Genomic DNA, 8,321 nt, shown 5'->3' with positions numbered 1-8,321 from the left:
AGCCATGTGAAGATTTGGGGGCTTTGAGGAGCTACTGAAGAAGTTATAACAGGGAAGTTACATGTTCACATTTATGTTTTCAAATAGTGCTCTGAGCCAGGCCCAGTGGCTCACACCTGTAGTCCCAACTTCTGGGGAGGCAGAGGCGGGAGGATTGCTTGAGCCTGGGAGTTAGAGTCCAGTCTGGGCAACAAAGACCTCATCTCTAAAAAAAAAAAAAACATAATAATAACAATAATAAAATAGTGCTCTGATCACTAGGCCCAGAATGGATTGGGTGGAACCCTGGAGACCAGGAGTTTAAGCAGTAGACTAGGTAAGACTTGATCATGGCTCTCTCCTTCCAATCCACCCTCCAGCTTGTCCAGAGTGATCTTTCTTTAAATTAAGACTAAACTCTCTAGAGCTCCCTGCTTAAATCACTGCTCTTGATAACAAGACCCTTGACAAGGGAGCCATGCCTTCCCCAAGTAGACCTAACCTCCATGCCAGCTCCTCATCTACTTACCACGGCTCTTTTTCCTTGCCTCTGCCTTTGCTCATTGGGTTCTTTCTCCTTTCTCCATCGGGAGGCACCCACCAGTCCTTCTCAAAGGTCCTAGTTAAGCTTCACTCATCTAAATCCCTACCAACAGAGTCCATGGCCCCCAAGTCTAGAAGTCCATTGGAACACACCTATAACTGTAGTCAGGCATGTCTCTCTCTTTCTTACTAGATGAAGATCTTTGACGCCAAGGCCTGTACCCGTTGTGTTCCCAGAGCTAAACAGTGGCTGTATACGCATGCAGCCAACCTCACCAACCTCAGGCCAAACCAGGGAGATGATGCTCATAGAAATGAGGTTTTGGGATCTGATTAGGAGAACTCTGTGTACTGTGTACCCATCACTATTCCAAACCAACAGGGTCACTCTCAAGAAAAATCTAACCAGGTGTCTTCTATGTGGGTATGGTATAATAAAAAATACAGACTTGGTCTTTGTCCCAGTTCCTGGCACAGAGCTCCTAAAACATTTAGAATTTCCTGAGTTCTATGAATGTCTTTTGTTATTCATAGTGAGCCCATTTTGACCATACTTGAGTTTATGCTAAGCAAGGGACTCATGATGGGACCCTTACGTAACTCTAGGATGGGGGCTGGTCACAAGAGACACCAACCACATGATTGGTGTCTCTGGGGAGAGGAGGGGGACTAGAAATTGGGTTCAATTACCAATGGCCAATGATTTAATCAATCATCCCCAGGTAATGAAAACCCCGTATAGAAACTCTAAACAAAGTTCGGGGAGTTGCCAGGTTCGTGAACACATTGATGTGCTTGGAGGATGCCATGCCTGGAGAGGGCATGGAAGCTCTTCATCCCCCCTCAACCCTCACCCTGCCCTGTGCATCTCTTCCTCTAATCTTTCCCGCCGGGTTTGAATGCATTGTTCGAATGAGCAGGAACAAACATTCTCCTGTGGGGAGGATAGTTAATGAAAAACCAAATTGAATCCCAGTAAAGAATAGCCACTGGTGTTTGGATTGGCACCAGGTTCTGGGCCCCTCTTCTTCTGCAAGCACGGGGGTCATTCATTCATCCAGCATCTGCTTCTGTTCTTGTGGGGATGCTGTGGCCAGCATAGAGGCAGTCAGAGGCTCCTGTCCCTGCACATGGACCACAGGTAGGGGGGCCTGGGAACCAGGAGAGGCAGTGGGTTGGCACTGAGGAAAGGACGACACTTGAGGGCAGTTAAAGTTAGGACAGTCCAACCATTCAACACCTGCATGCTACCATTCCGAATGCCAGGGGAAGCGGAGAAGAGGCAACCGTCCCTGACCAAATTCAGTCCATTGTGAGGGGAGTGGTGGTGATATAAAAACTATACAAATTCTTGTATGTATTCATATATTAATATGTAATAAAATATAACACAATTAGAAAGGGAAGGTGATATGAACCCATATCAAATATATCTAATCTATGTCAGGCTCAGTGCTAGGGAGATATTTTCACAGACGTTTAGTCCTCACAAACTTTTTGAGGTAGAAATTATTACCCCGTTTTACCCCATGACACCCAGTGAGATCAAGCAATGTACTCACATTAGCAAAATAACTGAGTAGGCAATTTGTTTATTGAATATATAAAGCTGCAGTAACTATCTTTAGCGATACAGCTTTTTTGTAAATGACTACATTATCGCCCTTGGAGGGATTTCCAAAAGTGACAGTGCCAAAGGGTATAAATATCAAAACAGTTATAATTATTATATACCACACTACTTCTCTCATTAAATGCTCTAAACGTTAGCATATGATGTCAATGATGAGCTCAAGCCTAGATGCAGGTCCCTGAAGGCAATAGAAAGGATGCATATCTTTCCACATGGCATTATGTTTTAGAAATCTCATCTTTAGAGAGCTTTAGGTAGGTGAAATGAGTGGGAGAGTGGGAAGCATCATTTTCTCCCTGTGTTTCTGAAGGGAGCAGTTAGGTGTCATAATCACACTTAGCCCAATTTGTATCTGTATTTATGTTTTAAATCCTCTTCTCTCCTTCTAGAGAAAGAGCACTTTGAAAGCAGGGACCAGGTCGGTTTGTTTACCACTGTGCCCACTGCACAATTCCTTGGCATTTAGTAGAGTTTTAGTATCTGATGAATGAAGCAGAGGGAGAATCTTCTTTCAAATAAAGTTGAGGTGGAAAATCCTATTCTTAGCACATTGGGTGCTGGGCTTCCTGCAGAGGCTGAATCACGGGCCGTGGGCTGCCAACACTGGAGGTGGCGTGTTTGTACGGAGAAACAGCCCGAGGAGGAGCAGTGAGCACAAGTGTGGTGGCACAGGTGCTATGTGCCGCACAGCAGCAGATCCCCAAAGAAAAGAACAAACCAAATTAAAGCTCACCACTCTTAGAAACCACAGCCTCTGAGACTCTTTCTTTGATTCTTAACTGAGTCAGTGTTTGTACCATGGAGACCAGAAGCTAAAACATTCTATCTGCCAGCCAGGGACACTTTTCTTCACTGACAGCAGGAGGGACAGATGTCCAAGTCTGCCAGAACCTAGAGCTAGTGGCCACTTTCACTTCTGCTGCCTTATACTACCATCTCGTAGGACCAGATTTACCAGTGCCCTAGACTCCAGTTTCCTAGGTCTGGCAGGTTCCATATTCCGAGACCGTGGTCCTAAAACCTGAGCCTACATCGGAACCATCCAGAAGACTCGTTAAAACACAGATTGCTGAGCTCCACTCCCAGAGTTGCTGATTGAGTGGGTCTTGAGTGAAGCCAAGAATGTTCATTTCTAACAAGTCCCCCAGTGATGCAGAGGCTGCTGGCCTGGGGACCACACTCTGAGAACTACTTTTTCCAAGAAAAGTTATGACACAGGAAGAACAGGACAGTAGAAGCAGTCTATTCTGGGTGCAAACATTAAGGGGGTATATTGTCTGGAGAGAATTTTAAAACAATAATAAAACAACTCAGAAGTCAGTCACTTTTTATTCCATTGTGCTCAGGCAGCTCTGAACAATATCATTCACAAAATACTCCTGAAAAAAATCTTTCCATTGTTTCTAAGTTGAAATAATTGCTGTGAATGCTCTTGAATATGATTCAAATTGGCACATTTTTATTATTTATCCTTAATAAACATTGTATTCTATATACAAGTTAATTTTGGAATCTTATTATACAGTTGGTCCCCAAGACACTTGGACTGAGCTATGTGTGCTTACATGGAACATAAGCTCTTACTGGTTCAGAATGGTTTGAGCTCCTTCAAGTTCCCTTTGAACACAGTTTGCGTCTCCAACCATTGTGTCATTACAGATTTCTGCATTTAAACAATAGATTTAAAATGAAAAAAATATATAACTGTGTGTGATTTTTCTTCTCCAAGTTATGTTTTTTACCGGAGTGAAGTTTTATATGACGTTTCTAAGACAAAATATTGGCAAACAGTTCAGCCTTGAACAATGTACTGTAAAACCTTGCTGAGGGGAATGTAAAATGTTGCAACTACTTTGAGAAGAGTTTGGCAACTGCTAAAATTTAAACTCTAACTATGACCCAGCAGTTCCCCTCCTAGATGTCTATCCAAGAGAAATAAAAATATATGTCCACTCAAAGACTTGTACATGAAATGTTCATAGCACCATTTCATAAATACCTAAAAAGTGAAAACAACCCAATGTGCATCAAGTGGTGAATGGATAAAGAAAATACAGTATATCCACATACTGGAATGCTATTCAGCAATTTAAAAAGGACAAACAGATGCTACGACATGGTGAACTTCCAAAACACAAAGGTAAATGAAAGACACTCATCACAAAAGACCACATACTGTATGATTTAATTTTTGTGAAATTTCCATAAAAGGCAAATCTATAGACAGTGAAAGCAGATTAATAGTTGCCTGGGGCTGGGCGGGGAACAGGAATTGACTACAGATGGGCACAAGTAAACTTTTGGGGATGATGAAAATGTTCTAAAGCTGAGTTGTGATTTTGGAGAGTTACTAAAAATCATTGAATTACACATTTACAGTGGATATTCTTCATGATTTATAAATTGTGTGAGCATCACGGTGTGTGTGTGTGTGTGTGTGTGTGTGTGTGTTGTTCATTGCTGTTGGTGGTAAATTATTTTCATGGGACTCGATTCTCTGGCACCTTTCTGTCCTGCAGTACCCAACTGGCCCACCCCTTCCTTGTTCTTTTTGAGGACTCCACTGGCTTTTTGACTGGACTGTTTGGGAAGAAAAAAAGCTTTCAGGGATTATATTATTTACAATATTTAGTATGGAGTCAGTATTTTAATTTGACCTCTAGGGGGCAGTCATAGATCATAAATTTGCTATTTAAAAAATTACGTAGAATAAATTAAACTGAGTGTCCTTTTAGGTAGGTAGGCATGTATTATTTTTATTGCATTTTACAGATGAGGAGAGGAAGCTAAATAACTTGCTTAGTTCATATAAGTTGTAAGTAGCAAACTCTCTCTCTTTCTCTCCCTCTTTCCCATAAAAGCAGTAGAGCAAAGTGGTTAATTAAATGCACTAACTCAAAAGTCAGCCTGCTTGACCAGGAAGACTTAGCCCATATGGGTACCTGCAGGGCAGAATGGCATCAGGAAATTGATTCACATGAAGAATAAATTACCAGCCATACCTACCGAAGTCTGGCTCTATTACTTCCCAACTGTGTGACCAAGGGAAGATCATTTAATTGCTATGTGGCTCAGGTCCATCTGCAGAAATGAGAAGATGAAGGAACTTTTTGCTAAGCCTTGGGCATGTGCAGATGGACTCACCCACTGCATGGCTCTGAGCCGGGATGGGTAATAAAATGCAAGAAAACAATCAGTCAGGGTCCCAGGAACCAAAGCAACTGCCTCTTGGAGAACTGACCAGAATCAGCAAAAACAAAACAAAACAAAATTATATAAAAACCCCAGCCTGATGAGGAATTTGCTATGTTTGTGATCTGTGTTCCAACTTTCTATCTGGACTCAATGGACTTATTGGGTCAATAAAGTTCTAAAAAACCACAGATGGAATTGGAGCTACACTCCATTACAGCCAAGCAACACTGAGAGGATGAGCTAAAGACTTGTCTAGACCAGTCATTTGCCTCTCCTTATGAAACTGTGTGGCTTTTGCCCTTATAAGCCCACCCTTGTCTTTGGACTGGGCATCAGTCTTTGTGGGGACTGTCCTCCCTTGTATATTACCCACCTAAGAGTAAACCCTCAATGCTTTAGCTAATTGTCTTGAGTTATTCTTTAACATTTAATCTGAAGACCCAATCCCACATGGCCTAACCTCCAATTGGGTCAGGTTTCCCTTGCCTTATCTGGCAGTACACTCAGCTGAACACTCACTACATATTGACATTTATTTTTATTTTATTAGGGAAAATAATTCCTATCTCATAAGATTATTTTGATGATGAAATGAGAAGACACATGTAGAACAAAGCCTGAGGTGGTGAGAGCTCAATAAATGTTATTGCTATTAATTCAGCAGATATTCTATTTAGTGCCTACTATGCCAGACACAACTCTCCATTCAGAGGGTACTAAGGTCTATGTATTATATCAGGAAGGGTCTAATCAGGAGATGGAAACCACACCAGTTATTTGAGCAGAGAAAATCCAATATCAAGAATTGTTATGTAGGTGTAAAATTATTAACTGTTTAACTGAAAAGGACTTAAGGTATCTTGGAGGCAGCAATTACAGGAAGCAACTATCACTCCTTGGACTGGGAGAACAAAAAGAAAGCATTTAAATTATTAAAACTCAAGCTTAGCTGAGGGGCCCTGCAGAGCTGAAATTCGGATCTCAGCCATTGCCGGAGTTTCTGAATGAGGCACCATAAGGCTGGCCTGCAAGTATTGGGAAAACTGCAAATTGGATTCAGCAACCTCCGCAAGAAGGAACTGCTGTGGTACAGGTGAGGAAGTGTTGCTGGATGCTCACAAGTTCAGGAAGCCCAAGGAGAGAAACCAGTTCCTCCTTCCCCCCTCAGTCTTGAGTCTCCTCCCTCTCATACCATCCATCCACAGGGAGCCTGCTTTTGGCAAAGCAGAAATATGGTTTGCAGAGTCCCTACCCCAGCATCACAATGCAGAGTATAAAGGGTGGGTTGAAGCAATAGGCAATAGCTTAATAACCGGCACAGTCTATTGCTTTGTCCACTCAACAGCCATGTGCACGTATTTTCACACCTTCCTTCACATATGCGCACTTCCATAAGACAATGAAAACAACTCTTTCTGCCTAGCAAGATACAACTATCCTTCCTACAAACAAAGACGTCCAATCCTCTCCCCAAAATAAGGAGAAGCAAAGTTGCAATAATCATTGTATCCATCTTTGGGAGATGTTCACATCCATTTCTAAGATATGTTAATTACTCCTCAACTTTGGTCATAATCTCAACTGAATATTCAGTTGAACTTGTCATTTTTTTCTCTAAGCACTTCAGAGAAGATGCATTCAAAAGAATCCATCCCACACCATAGTCCTTGCTGTCATCAGTACAGCCATAATGACCAAGTGGAACAGCCACTTTTTCCCCCAAGGCACTTTCAATAGGCACTTGATCACAATCAACCATAGGTGATAATTTGATTAATCATAAAGTCACTGCATGCCATGGATTGCTACAATCTCATTTTCCATCAGCAAGGAGCTCATTGATGAGTTTGAGCCCAAGAACACACCCAAAGTGATATCAAAAGATACCCATCTTCAAGGAACTGTTTCCTGGGACCACTTCCTGGTACTGATTTCTCAATCAGCCATGGTCCAGTGAGGAGACAGAACCCCACCAGTAATTTGAACAAAGAGAATTGAATATAAATAATTGCTAACTAGTATAAAGTTGTTAACAAGGTAACTAAAAGGGCAATAAGAAAAAACCCCAACATACTGTAGAGGTAGTGATTTCAGGAAGCAGCTACCATCCCTAGGGTTGAGGGAACTAGGAGAAGACGTTTGAATTACTAAAATTTATGATTTTAGAAAACAGGCATCTGCAGAGCTGAAACCCAGACCTCTGAGCACGGATCACTGCTTAGATGATGCTGGTGCCTCTGACTCTGGAAGAGGGTCCCATGGGGCTGAGACCCAGGCCCTTGAGGACAGGGCACTGGCTGGCTGATTCTAGTATCTCTGAGAAGAGCACTTTGGGGTTGGCTCGGTGAGTAGTGGGAAATTGTAAACTGATCTCAGCTGCTGCTACAGGAAGGCACTGCTGTTGCCATGGAGTAGAATAGAAGCGTTGCAGGAGTGATGCTCACCAAAAATGCATCAGAGAGCCCACAGGAAGTTCACAAGGGAACCAATAGAAGAAATGAGTTTCTTCTTCTGCCCCTATCCTTGAATGCTCTCTCCCTATGTATTAATCACGTCTGCCTCTCCCAGGGCTAGCTAATTCCTAGAGTTAGTGAACAACTCACTCTAGAGCACACCTTTCCTGTGCAAACCAACCAATCCAGGACTAAAACCACAGCGACCAACTCTATTGGGCTCTCCCACACTGAGGTCACTGTCCACCTGCCCTAATCACCCCAGGGCCAGGTACCTAAGGACAGCGTCAAGGCCTGCTGAAATTACTCAAACTGGCCAATTCTAAGCCTGCTTACCCTGCCTTGCCTGTTTCTTCCAATGAAAACCACAATTACAACTCTTACCCACATTTTCCCCTCGTTCCCTCTGCCTTCCTAACTGACCTCTGTGCTTTTCTGTGCCCCTGTCCCTGCCCCCATGGCATGGTATCCTCCTGTTTCTAGGGAACTGTGACATTCTCTCCCGTGTCTGCGTGTCT

Source organism: Propithecus coquereli, unplaced genomic scaffold (genome assembly GCF_000956105.1).
Source record: "Propithecus coquereli isolate 6110/MARCELLA unplaced genomic scaffold, Pcoq_1.0 Scaffold249, whole genome shotgun sequence".
NCBI lineage: Eukaryota > Metazoa > Chordata > Mammalia > Primates > Indriidae > Propithecus > Propithecus coquereli.
Note: the sequence above shows the minus strand (reverse complement) of the source record.